Raw genomic sequence first — 14,450 nt, 5'->3', positions numbered from 1 at the left:
CACTAACACAACCCGCAAAAAACCCACCTAAGCCTAAGTTTGGACCCTACGTTGTGCAAATATTATTTAAATGCGGGAGGGACCCGCTCCGAAGCTGCACACCGCGCGAAAAGCCCCGCCAGCCGTCCATTCCCCACTGCGCCAGATCCAACGATGGGCGGGTGTTTTCAGCCCACAACGTGCCGGGGGTTAACGTCTGGGGGATGGGCGGTTTCCCTGCTGTACCCCCGCCACGTGTCGATCGCCCGGGGTGTTCGGAGGCCTCCCCCCCAAAACCGCCTCTGCTCAAAGGTGGTGCGGGGAAACCGGAAACCACCGTCCGTCCCATCACGTCAGCAATCCCGTCAGCATGACGTCACACCCGGTCTCCGCCGCTGCCCCACGCCACTCGCCACATTGTCCGCCCGCATCCACGTTGTGCCACCGTGTCCCGCCACGTCGTCATCCGAGTCAGCGTCCACGTCACCCGGCCGTACCCAGGACCCGCCGATGACGTCATCACGGGAAAGCGCCAAAAGCGCATATGCGCCAATTTTTTTATTAAAAACACGTAAAGTGACCGTTTTCGGTCATTTTCATTGGAAAGTTTCGAGAGCGTCGTTCTGCTGTTCACACCAAATTGCCTCCAGATTTCAAATTTGAACAATTCGGACGCCGCCACCTGCAAATTCGACGTCAGTACTCGCCATTCAATCAGCTCAACCACCCTCGGCGCTAGCTAAACCAGGTATTTTCCGAAATCCACCTATTCACCCGTGTTCTTCCCGTTTTCTCGAATTTGTTCACTCAATTGCCTGCAATCTCCTAAGTTAATAGTGTTGTCCCTAAAAAATTTGGCCTAAATTCACTAATACACCCCCTGTTTAAGAGAACCACGGTCCATTCACGATTTCACCGTGCCTAAATCCATTTTCGAGCTTGAATTCCCGATATAACTTTACACCTGCTCGGCATTGTTCCCTTTTGCTGCATTTCATTACAAAATCTCAGTACATTAAGCTGTGTAATCCTTTTCCCCTCTGCATTTGGCCCTCAGTCTCTACATTCAAAGAATTTGCTAAAAAGAAACCAAAGCTTAAATCAAACTCTACAAAGTTTGTTCTTTTTACCACAGCCACAAATATTGAAGACTTTTGGTTCAGCTGAACTCATTTTGCCACTCCTCTACAAGTCCTCACAAGCAGTTATCCTCAGCCTGTTTTTGCTCAAAAACTCCACTCTAAAGATAACATCTGAAAAGTTCTGTAATGGCTACTCCATCAGCTCTTAGTGTCACTCCTATGAATCCACCAAACAAAGAGCTTGAAGCCATGCCTCTTGCTGATAGAGATTACCTTATCCAAGATCTAGTTGGTGACAGAAATCACTTGCAAACCTTCTGCCAGTTGAGAAACAACTATCAAAGCAACTGTGACATGTATGGTATATGGGAGTCCAATTTGCCTTATTACTTCCTCCCATCTGTCAACATTTTTCCTGAGATCATCCGCTTATGTGTCGAGAACTATGAGCCAACTCAAAGAGTTGTTAAGTCTCCATCTGGGAGCATACTTTTCCACATTACTCCTAACTCCATCAACCAAATGCTCAACTTCAAGCAGACTCAGTTGTTGTTTCCCTTCTCCATGAACCATTTGTTGGATGCAGGCTCCAAACTCTCCAGTGCTGACATTGAAAAAATTACCAAGACATTCATGAGGGCAGACCGCCAGCCTACAGGGCCACCTCCTTTCTTATATGTCCATTTCAATGAGGTGGGCAAGCTTCTAGTTGATATGATCTCTTATGTGTTGGGCTTCAAAACCAGTGAGCACATTGATGAAACAGTGTTGGTATTATTAGCTGCATATAGTCCAGGCCAGCCCCCTGCTTACAAGTATAACTTTGCCAAGTTCATAGCCAATAAAATACATGATCAGCTATTGAAAGTGGATAGGGAGGGAGTATTCAAATATTCATCATATATCTACCACTTATTCATGTATTACCAGTCTGAAAGCTTCCAATGCCCCATCAAGAAATTGGATTCTAGGGGTGAAAAGAGGTCTGTCATCTTCTGGTCATCAGTTTTCCATGAAGTTCAAAACTCTCCATTTTCTTACTGTGAGTTTATTGACCAATTTGTATACCCAGTCTCTTGCCTCCTAATGAGATCCCCTCCTCCCAGATTGTCATTTGAGATACAGAAGACCTTGCAGCTGTCCAAGAGCTACAAAATAGGTGATTGGTACCTATATCAAAATCACACTGTCATTAGAATCTATGGCTATGAGCTCTGTCCTTACAGGCTTCCAAGGTATGTACCAATGAGACTGTTTGCCTTGGAATACTATAGGCAACTCATTAGTTCTGATCTTACCCATTTTCATAGTGCCAAAAAGAAAGCTCACCTCAAATTCAAAGACCATCTAGGCCCCTTCATTATGAACAAGAAAGAAGGTTGGCAAGATGTTGATCAAATTCTCAGGGACAAATATAAGCTAAAGAGGAGCTTCTAGTGGGTCCCTTATGACCCGGAAGGTTTCATCAGTGCCAGAAGAGTTAAATACAGGCTGCTAGGTTATGACCACTGTAAATATCCACAAATTGAATAATATGCCAACCAAGATGAGTGGTTGCAAGGCACATTAGTTGAGGAATTGACTCAAGAGGAAATAATGGAGAAAAATGTCAAGGATTTAGAAAAAACTCTTGACTTTTGTAGCAGGTAACATTCAAGTTGCCACATCAAATTGGAGAAGGCACATCCACTGATGCAGCCACACAAGCCGCCCAGCGACCATCTACATCAGCAAAAGGGAAGGAGATAATGGATGCAGAGAAAGAAGTGATTACAGAACAGCCTGCCTCCTCAATGGAGCAACCTCAAGTACAGGCTCCTCTACAACAAACAGAAGCACCAACAGTGCCTGCCTTGCAGACTCCTGCCCATGAGGAAAGAGGCAGAAAACGAGACCGAGATGACTCCACACCTGCTAGTGGGTCCACTCAGCAGCCTGAAGCCAAGAGGAAAAAGGTTGATTCTCCAATTGTGGAGGAAGTAAGTTGATAGAGAAGACAGTCAACAAACAGCTACAAGCTCTTTCCAACAAGAGCAAGATAGACAGCATGGCATGGAGGTGTCCTCCTCCACACAGCAAAGCAAGAGGCCAGCTAGCATCAAGGCCACCTTTAAAGAAATTAAGGCACAAAATGAACTGTTAAGAGTACAGTTATATGACCAATTTCTTAAAGCAACACCTGCCAAGCAGGAAAGGTTGATGGCAGCATATGACATCAAAGAAGAAAAAATGATTCTCAGCCATTTTAAACCCAAGGTTCAGCAGCCTCAGTCAGCTGCAGATTATGTCAGGACAAAGTTAGAGGTTATGGCAAAAGACATTCACCCCATGGATCAAATAGAATTACATAAGCAAACAGGGGAAATGGTCTATGCCACATTGGTAGACAAGGCCACACTGGCCCATGAGTTAAAGGAATCTCTGAGGAACACTAATACTCAGCTTGATTTAGAAAGAATGTCCTCCACAGCCAAAGACAACAGAATCAAAACATTGGAGGACATTATTGTGGACCTGGGGCATGATCCTAAGAATCCCAAAGCTATCAAGGCCCTAATGAAGAAAAAGGAGGATGATATTGCTGCTCTGAAAAAGCAAATGAGGTTCTCCTCGACCATGCATCCACAAACAGGAGAGTTGGTGAAAGAGAAAGAAGTCGAGGATACATTGGACCTCCTAATGCAAATGAATCAGAGAATAGTCCAAATGGAAGGAGAATTGGAAAGGGCACTGCAAGACAAGCAGGGAGAGTCGACCTCCCAGCCACCTCAAACTGCCCCAACTACTGCAGCAGCTACAGAAGCAGCAGTGACCCCTCCAATGACTACAACAACTTCAGATGCTGCAGCGGCAACAACAACAGCTCCTGAGTCTAGCATAAGCATGGATGAATTGACAAAAGCTGTCAAGGAGCTAGAGCTTCAGGCAACAGAGATTAAACAGGCCAAAGAAAAATTGGTTGAGCTAGAAGCAAAATATGATAAATCCAAAATGACAGTGGCTGAACAGACCAGAGAAATTAAGGCCCTAAAGGACAGAATAAAGGCCTTGGAGAAGGAGCTGAATTTAGAAAAGACTCTGGCTGAAATAAAGAAAATTTTGTGGACCAGGATTGACCACTCTATCACCAGACAGTGGAAATCAATCAAAACTGTGCATGAGCAGATCGAGTTAATAGGCCAAGCCCAAATTGAAAGTCAAAAGGCCAGAGCAGCACTAGGAAATATGCCTGAGCAGGCTGGCAAGATGATACACTTCTTGAACACTCACACGAAAGAGGAGTTGGCAGCCTTAGACATCAGCAACAGAACAGAGACTGTTTTAACAGCCAAAAAGGTGTTGACCCTTAGAAATTTTGTGCAAAGTTTGGAGAGAAAATGTCAGGAAATGCAGGCTGAGGTAGATGATTACAAGTTGAGAATGGGAGCATTGCAAGGCGAAGGATTTCTCAGCCTACTGGCCAGTGCTGGAAGACTGCTGACCCGTGAGCAGTATGCCACCAGGATGACTAATTTCATTTCAAATCAGATCACAGCATCCACAAGTACTTCAGAAGAAGCAGGACCTCCATCAGGGCAGAGCCTCTATGATAAGCTGGAAAATTTATTTTACATTGAACATGAAATTAATCACTTGTTTGAGGTCCCACCCAATTTTTACAGGTACACAGAGGCAGATGAGACTTTAATAAAAATACGAAGACACCAACTGCCTAAAGAAGATTGGTGGCAAGCAATGCTGCAAATTTTGCCAAAATGATCTCGGTTCTGTCTCTTTTGGTCAGCCTCAGGTCAACGGAATTGAATACAGCATGGAGACAATAGGCAGAGCAGGTGAGAATAATGACTCAGCAAAATACTGGGACAGCAAGCCCAAAAAGGAAAAAACGCAGATTTTAGACAGCGCAGCCCCAGCCGACTCAGTTGGTCACAAAAGTCAAAACTCTCTGACAAGATGGACAACTAATGCATTAAATATTTACTGCAGCATTTACTCTTTCAGCTATAATTCCTCAGGGGTTGGCATAGAATTTATGAGCTATTAACTCATCAGCTAGATATTTTGTATCTTATTTTTGTATATATACCTCCCCACAGAACGTATTTGGGGTTGGTGATTTTCTCTCTGAGACATTGTCTTGTAAATTTTCAGACTATCTAATACAAATGGCTGGGAAAGTTCATGATCTCTGCACTGTTTGATGTCAAAGTGATGATCTGCGTTCTGCTACAGAATTCCTGTGTTGTTTGATGGAGCAATAAGTTATTCTAAACCATGTTTTGTCTTTCTATGTTTGCTTAACTCAAATATATGTTTCATTAGCTTAGCAAAAGAGAAAAAGAATAGCTGAGGAATTGTTTGAATAAACCCTTTGCTCAATCTTTGTTGTTAATTGTTTTTTCTTTAGAATTAATCATAAATATGAATTCTTAACTGCTCATGTTTGTATTCATTCTATCATTATGAATGTTGTTCAGGAATTCTTAAATGCTCCTAGATAATGTTCCCACTTTCTCCCCTTATCAATATAGTGAAATATCCTTAGTTGCCTTTCACTCCTTGATTTCATGCCATCATATTACAGATTTGAAGAATTGTTCCATGGATACCTGTCTAGCTCTGTAGAATAACCTTTTTCTCAAGAAACATTTCCAACAGTTCACCATCATCGACTCCATCCCCAATGGCCTAGATTATTCTGAAAAAGCATACCAGCTCTGACTGAAATCATCATCCCAACAAATTCAAAACAAAATCCTGTGCATCACAACTAGCCTAAAATTACACCAAAACAAAGCTAAATCAAAAAGAGAGAGCCCTCTCTAGTTGCAGGTAGGCTAGGACTTGTGGCTAAAAGTTTGGTTAGTGGTTACCTCGGCCGTATTCCCTTCGGAGTCAAAGGGAACAACCTGGGTGTTAACACCACGTCTTTTCAAAATGAAGGGGGTGTTATGCCCCTCATCACCTCTGCCACCATGGCCTGAAAGCTCTTCTTCCTCTGTCTTCGAGGAAGGTGACTTATCACCTTTTTGTGACTCTCATTGCTCATGCTCCTTAGCAGCGCATTCTTGCTCTATGCAAGCCTTTTCTGTGGCTTCCTTATTTCATTGTTCTGCTAGGGTACATGCAACTTGCTTAGCTGCCTCTTTTCTTTTCTGCGCAGCAGAACTTTTCGTGCCCGTGCTTGTTCCAACATCTACTTCTAACGGGGTGCACCACTCTGTAGGCCATAATCCTATGACCTCCCGCACATCCGTTTTTGACACCAAATACTGAAACTGGTGCCATTTCTTCTCTGGATTCTTCCTTGCTTGGATATAGACTATGTGAAAGTCAACCTTGAATGTTGCGTAGGCTGACAGCTGCATGAACAAGGTTGGGGACAACCTTGGACGCTTATTGACGGCCATATGGAGATCCATTTCCACCAATGTCCAAAATATCTTTGTTTTTGTAATCTGCACAACATCCTTTGTATACCATAAGGAGGTGAATTGCACTACCTTTGGAAATCCTTCCTCGAGCAGAGGAAATTAGCTATCCTCCGGAAATCTCCATGCAATGAGCACAATTGACAGCAACAACCAAGCGTAGTGGAACGACTTGGTTTCTTCCTGGGCTTCTCAGCAATTCACTAAGAATTCCTAACAAAGGTACCTTGCCCAATTCAACTATATTCCTTTCGCACACTGCGCAGCAAGGGAAACTACTGGCGCCCGAACTTTGTCCGCACGACATTTTCTCATAACCTTCCCTGCTAAAATCTGGGAAGCGAATTGAACTGCCTAGTCTGTTATGGAAAGAATGGAATACCTTCGCGACTTCTTGAGGAGGTCGTAATCCTTCTTCATCTTATTTACAAGATATTTCTCCCCAGTCTTCCCTCCAAACTCCTTGGCAGGGTTGGCGCCTTTGTAAGGCAGCCGCGTGATTCTGTGAATCAACATGTCCGTGATGGGGATAGGTTTTCCTAGCCATAAGCACCCATCATGCACCAGCATAAGGAGTTGGTGCACACATATCATATTAATGGGGGTGCGGTGAAAATGTGGCACCAACAACAGATTGAGCAACCCTGATTGCTCGACACTGCGGACCCAGTCCATTGTCTCCAATGCTGTAACACCTGTTTCTTCGTAATAGACCTTTCACATATATTTATCTGTCGCCAAATGTGGAAATTTAGTGTGGTCTGCGAGGTCCCAATCCTCCATTTTTAACAACAGGATTTGTGCGAGCCGAGGACCTTCAAAAGGGACCTGCTCAGGCAACACGGGCGTGGATACTAAAACTTCTCAGTATCAGGTTCCTTCGTGACCTTTGATTTTCCCTTCCATGGAGGGATATACTTAGGTAGCCTCATCATGGGTTCCACTCCTTCAGCATCAATATCCTCCATTCCTAGGGATTCTTCCGCCTCCAGGTCCACTAGTGTCTCGGGTGGCTTATATTTTTTCTACTTTGTCTATGTTTTGGTATGCTTCCTTGGTGATGCACACACCAGCACCGGCTTCATTTGATTTTCCTTCGCTATTGGGTGCTTTTCTTTCATTGCAGTTCGTTTGCCTTTCATCTCGGTCTGCTTCAGCATAGGCGACCTTGGCGCTGTGGGCACCATAAGCGTGGCCTCGACACTCGACACTTCTAGTCCTGGTGCATCGAACACAACTACTTCTGAACTCAGGGCTTCGTCTGGGTTAGTGGCAATCATTCTCTCCATAATTAATTCATGCGCTACGGGAGAGACGTTTGCTTGTCGGGAATTCTTCCCAGAACGCTCGGCTCATAGGCGATAGACAGTGAAATTCAGCAACAAGTCTTAGAGTGCAAAGTGTTCTCTATTGGACCAACACGTGTAATTTATAGGGGGCTTGGAATTCAAATACGACTGTTCCCCCCAAATTCTGATAATAAATGTTGTTTTGGCGGCAGATCTTCAAATATTTTTTCCTTAATTTCCACCACGCTGCTCTACTTAACCGTTTTCGAACCGTCAAGTCATGAACAGTAATTCCAATGGTCATTTTCCTGTTGTGCTGTGTGGTTCCTTCCTCCATTGCGCAACATCCTGAGCGTGGCTTCATTAGTGGCATCTTCATCATTCTCCACGCAGCTTGCTCGCTGCATTGCCCTCCAAGTTGGGCAGTGTAATTTATAGTCCTACGCTCCCTTGCAACTGCCTAGAGCACTAAGATTATCTTGCTGCCATATAGTCATTGCGCAGGATCCGCTGTGTACAACATCAATCTGATCCCATTCACTTTTCTCGGGAAGGGTTCCCCATTCAAATTCATGAGCTGAACTGCGCCTTCATCTATATGGCCCTAACCAATGCATCTGGAATTTACCCGGAAATTTAGTGAATTTACTATCATATAACAAGACAAGGTCGTTTACCTTGAATGTACGAAGCTTGATGTGGCGATCATGCCATGCTTTTTCGCGCTCCTTCTGTATTGTTGATGGAATCCTACCAAAAATTGATCTTCTTCGAGCTCCATTAGCTGCGCGAGTCATTCCTCCAAGGCCTCGTGATCCGCCATATCCATTAAAGCTGCAATGCGAAGGCTAGGCACAATGTACTCCATCGACATTATGGCTTCGACCCCATATACTAATCTGAATGGAGTTTTCCCTGTTAGCTTCTTTCAAGTAGTCTTATAAGCCCTGAGTACTACAGGTACGCGTAAATCCCATTCATTCCGCTATGCGTTGCAGATCTTTGTTGGCGCGTTCTCCAAAATTTTGTTAAAGTCTTCAACAGTTACGTTCGCTTGAGGGTGATATGGTGTGCTCTTCTGATGGTAGACTTGAAACTCCTCAGTCAACACGTTGATCATTTCATTTAAAAAGTGCGTACCCCTGTCACTCATCAACACTTTCGGGCATCCAAATCGAGTTAAGACATACTCAAATAGGAATTTTGCAGTCGTATCCCCTATACAATCCTTGACCGACTGTGCTTCCACCCATCTAGTTAGATATTTTGTCGCAGTGATAATATAGTGCGCACTCGTTTTCTTCCCAGTGGGCTGAATTGGCCCAACAAAATCAATCGCCCACTTCTGAAATGCCTGTATGGACACATGAGGATGTAGTGGTAACTCATCCCTATGCGATGGTCTATCGGTTCTTTGACATGCATCACACACCTTACAGTATGCCTTGGAATCCTTGTGCAACATTAGCCATCATAGACCTACGTGCAGGATCTTTTGTGCAATTTCCTTACCTGCATAATGGCCTCCCACAGCTCCCCATGAGCTTCAACGAGAATGTTGTCCCTCTCAAAGTTCGGCACATATCTTCAGAATATTTCATTTGCACCCATTTTATACAAATGTCCCACAATTACTAAAACATCGGTCGCACGTACTACTAATCCCTTCTTCTGCTGGCTTGTATATCCTTTCGGTGCCATACCCATAGTCAAGAAATGAATAATGTCTGCAAAGTGGTCATCCGCTATGCGCACCGCAAAGAGCTGCGCATCTAGAAACCCTTCCTCCAACTTATTAGGTTCTTCTCTTATTTCGATTCGCGACAAATGGTCAATTCTAGTATTTAACCTCCTCGGCTTCACAATGACTTCAAAGTCATACTCCTGAAATAATAGGAACCATTTGCAGATCTTTCCCCCCAACATAGGCTTGTTGATTAGGTATTTCAAGGCAGAATGATTTGTATACATCATTAAATGTGCTCCTAATAGATAATGCCTGAATTTTTGCAGCACGTACACCATGGCCAACCCTTCACACTGAGTCGTTGAATAGTTTCTCTCGACCTTCGATAACTTCCTACTTGAAAAGGCTATAGGATGGTCCATTTCTCCTTCACCGACTTGTGTTAGTACTGCACCCATCGCGATGCAAGAAGCATCCACGTGCACATGAAACTCCTTTTTCCAATCGGGAAATACTAAGATTGGTGCAATAAACATCTTTTCTTTCAGCACATCTATGCTACGCTGACATTCTTTGTCCCAACAGAATGTCGCGTCCTTCTTTAGAAATTTCTCCATGGGCACAGTAATTTGAGCATAAGCTTTAATAAAAAATTTATAGTATCTCGTATGTCCCAGCATTGTGCGCAACTATTTAACATTCCTAGGGTCCTCGAAGTTCACAATCACTACAATCTTTGCAAGTTCCACCATCAATCCTTGCTTACACACAACATGACCCAGCAAGGTCTCAAACAGAACACAGAATATGCAATTTTTTTCAAATTTGGCGACCTAGTATTTGAGACATGTATCCAACATCAGGCGCAGACTTGCTGCATGGCGCTTCACTAATCCAAACACCGTCCATTCATCAAAGTATACCTCTAGAAACTTATGAATGAACTCCTTGAACATTGTGATGACTACGCAGGAAAATATCGCAGGCGCATTCTTTAGTCCAAATGGCATCACAGTGTACAAAAAACAACCCCACTCCATTGCAAAGGTCATTTTGCTTCTATCCTCTGCTGCGATCTTGATTTGATGATACCCTGAAAACCCGTTAGTAAAGGAATAAGCCTCCTGCCCTCCAACATTGTCTAGCACTTCGTATGTGAATGGCGTCGGAAATGGATCGCAAACACATGCATCATTAAGCTTCCGTAGATCTACACATGTTCTTATTTCACCCTTTTGTTTCTTTTCTTGAACCACCATCAGGCTCACCTAGTCAGATTCTTCAACAGGTTCTATGATGCCTGCCTTCAGCATCTTATCCATCTCCTAGTGAACCTTTTCCTTATACTTAGGATTAAGGTGATAAGGCCTCTGTTTAATAGGATTCATGTCTGGTTTCAGTGTGATCTTCATAACGCCCAAATCATTGATTATGCCCTTTAGGTCTAAAAAATTAGTTGGAAACATACCCAGGCATTCACAGAGTAATTCAACAACTTTATCAATTGTAGCGTCGTCCCAATAATTTCCAATTTTCGCAAACTTCAGGTCTTCCTCAGTGCTAATATTTACTTGCTTCATCTTCAAAGGTGCGGAGATGTTCGAGTTTTCTATTTGTGGGCATCCGACTTCACAATGTCCTTCCACCTCTGGAATATTGATGTTCCTAGGGTCTTCTTCTTCTTCTTCAGTGGTCACATTATAGCATTCTAGTGTGTGTCACAACTAGGTGCTCTAGTTTGGTTAAGTCCATTCCATGGGTTCCATCGGCATTTTGAAGATAACCGCTTTAATTTCCTGTAGCACTTCATCTATGCTTGCAATCCTATCCTCACAAATGAACGTCAATAAGGACCCCTCCTTCAATACATCCCATTCTATGGTGCCATGGCAGAGCTCCATTTCAAGATACCAGTTCACGGGGATGGTGTCCAAGGTATGACAAAATACGTGTACCCACTTTGGCTGCGGTTATGTTCCCCATGCTTTAGTCCACTTTGCTAGGTGATCACGTGGATTGTCTCTTCTATTATACTTCTCATTCATTCTTGTGTTAATCTGCCCGAACTGTAGCTTCATCATTTTTCTGTAATCTCGCCATCTAGCAAAATTATCCTTATGTGTACCCCACCATCATGCAGGCGTAGCGCATAGTGCCAATTCTAATGCTTGGAAGCGGTGGTCCTCAGGGACTTCACGCTCAAATTCATCCAAAAACATATCTACGTCAGTTAAACCATCATAATAAGGTAATTTCCTTACCTCTAACGAAACACAGCACAACACCTTTGTCATCATATTGCATCGCAATGTGGATACTTCATGTAAGTGATTCTGCCAATGTTCTAATTCTTCGTCTAAATCCGAGGTGCAGGAACTCTCCCAATCCCACCCAATCTACACATCTGTCGTTGGATTGATCTAGTCCTGATCTCGTGATGTTATCTTGTATATTTGATCTAGTTCATCATCACTTTCTTCATAATCGCGGACTGGTTCAGTATAGCGCACCCCTTCTGTAGGGTCCAAAGGCACTATAACCTTGAGCGACTTTATTTCAAATGGCATTGTCCTCTTCTTCATATTAATGACGTTGTTCATATTAATAGCCCATTAAATTCCCAGGAGCATGGGGTAGGGATTACTGTCATCAATAATTTCTATAACTTCAAAGTCAGTTACCGCACTCGCACCTTCAATATGATCTGTTACTCCATATAGTCGTCTCATGGGGATGATTTTCTGTTGGTTTTCCATCCTGAGTTGAATTGGAGACCACTGCAGCGCAAGTCTCCCCATCCTTTCCCATGTCTATTTCGGTAATACGTTCGCATCAGATCCTAGGTCCAGAATGACCTGATCCATTTCATAATATCCTATCTGTGCAGTTAGCCTCATTTCTCGCCCTGTCTGTGCCTTATGCTTGCCAATATTTCTGACCACGTGGTGTCCATCAGGGACTTTCTCTTTGCTGGCACATTTATTTATTAATTCCTACGGACCTTCTAAAGCTTTGTCATCGCGCAGAAGCTTCATGCAATTTTCCAAAAATGAAGTGAGTAGAGAAGGATCAACCTCTGCAAGCACATTGATTTCTTGCACCTTGCCCTAGCTTCCTCAGGTGGAGGCCTTAGCGAAGCTCTTCTTAGCTTCCATAAATGTTTTTGTAGCACGATCCAAATCAAAGTCGGCTTATTTCTCCAGCACTTTGCAGACCCATCCTTCTTCTTCAGGCTATTTACCTTTATCAGTTCCAGTCATCATTCCACTTCTTAGCACAATATTAACACTTTGATCTTCTTCGCGGGGCTCAACCCTCATCATTTGTAAGTTCTGTGTAGGCTGCTGAGGCTGCGTTTTCTTCTCTTGCATTTTAGCTATCAGCATCAGGCATTCTTTTATAGTATGGTCAAACTGTCTACAATATTGACATGATGGGTGTGTAGGATTCTGGCACTATCGCGCATAGTGCCTCAATTGTCCGCAATTGTAGTAGATAATCTGACCACGACCTCTACCAGGTCCTCCTCCTCCTCGGCCCCGTCCTCGACCTTGATAACCTCTGTGCGCTCCTCCGGCAACTTGATCTGGAGGCCTATTCTCTACTTGCATCTGATGTGTAGGTGTTCTTTCCATCATCAGCTCATAGCTTCGACAGTGGCGCTCATCGTGGCCCATAGATTTGCAGAAATTACAAAACAACTATTGGGGTGTCTGAACGAACTTCTGAAGTAAATGGAAATTGTTTGTCGCATGTTGCCCAGTAAATTCACAAATAGCGCACCATAGCGCAGCCCCCATTCTTGTCCCTGCTGGGGCTTCTTGCTTTAGGGGAATTAGCCCCCCTCTTGTAATATAATTCGCATACACGGGACAATGATCTTTATCATGCCCATGGCCCTTGCACTTCAAACACCAAACTTCTGCATGTATTTCTAGTTTAGTTTCCTTGTCTTTCTTCAAACTCTATAATTCTAGGTGCAAGCTTGCTAATTGTGAGTGGATATGTTGTACTCCTGGGTTCATATCCTAAATAGTTGATTCCTGGAGCCTCATTGTGATCTCCAAGGCCTCTGCCCGTGTTTCTATCTTTTGTTGTGACAGAGCAATTCTCAAGTGGGGCAAAAGTGACATTATAAACCATTCGCAATGTTGGTTATCTATGATCTTCTTGTTAGCCTCTCTGATCTGACATTTCAACCTCTGATAAAATTCCCAATCCGTCTCATTGACTCTCATCACGATCTCTTTAAATCCAATTATTGTCTGGGATTCAGATTTAGGTTTACTAAACTCTTTGTTGAAACTCATCTTAGTCTCTACTAGCAATGCAAGAGGATTATCATAGCAATACTTAATGTACCAAGTTAGTGTGTGATCCTGCGGAATGGTAACCAACTATGCCTTCTTTATATTTTCATCAGTAATATGTTGCGCAGTCCATACAACGTACGCAACAAGCCAGAACTACTTTGGCTCTTCGCTTCATATGCCCTTGAAGACTGACATCTTCTTTGCATTCGCCATATTGAAGGGTGGAGGGGTGGGTGAAGGTGTGTGCGGTGGAGGTGGAGGCGAAGGTGGGGTGGATGGATGATTTGTTCTAGGAATCCCCTGAGTGATTAGATGAACAGCGCTTCGCGGCATTGTCTGTCCTGCCCCTTCGTCGTCACTTAAAGGGGGTCCAATCAATGGACTATATTCTGGTCGTAATCCTTCGCGATTTCTAAATAATCATCCACTTCGTGTAGCTTCGAACATCAAGGTAATGGCATCACCCATTTTTCACATAATAACATTTTAATCCAAGTATTCAATGATCTTAAATACTTACCTCGCGCTCCCTTGAACAATCTTTGCTCCGCTTCCCTATAGCTAACATAGGTATCAACTGCAAATTCTGTAACAAACCCTCCTAGAATTCGATCGAGCCAATGGTCGACAACCTGCACGATCTTGTTTTCAGAGGCTTCTAGTCATCG

This window comes from Pinus tabuliformis, chromosome 9 (assembly GCF_031772625.1).
Source record: "Pinus tabuliformis cultivar Carrire ecotype Pingquan chromosome 9, CPIR1, whole genome shotgun sequence".
Classification (NCBI taxonomy): domain Eukaryota; kingdom Viridiplantae; phylum Streptophyta; class Pinopsida; order Pinales; family Pinaceae; genus Pinus; species Pinus tabuliformis.
The sequence above is the reverse complement of the archived record's forward strand: the minus strand, read 5'-3'. Positions refer to the sequence as shown.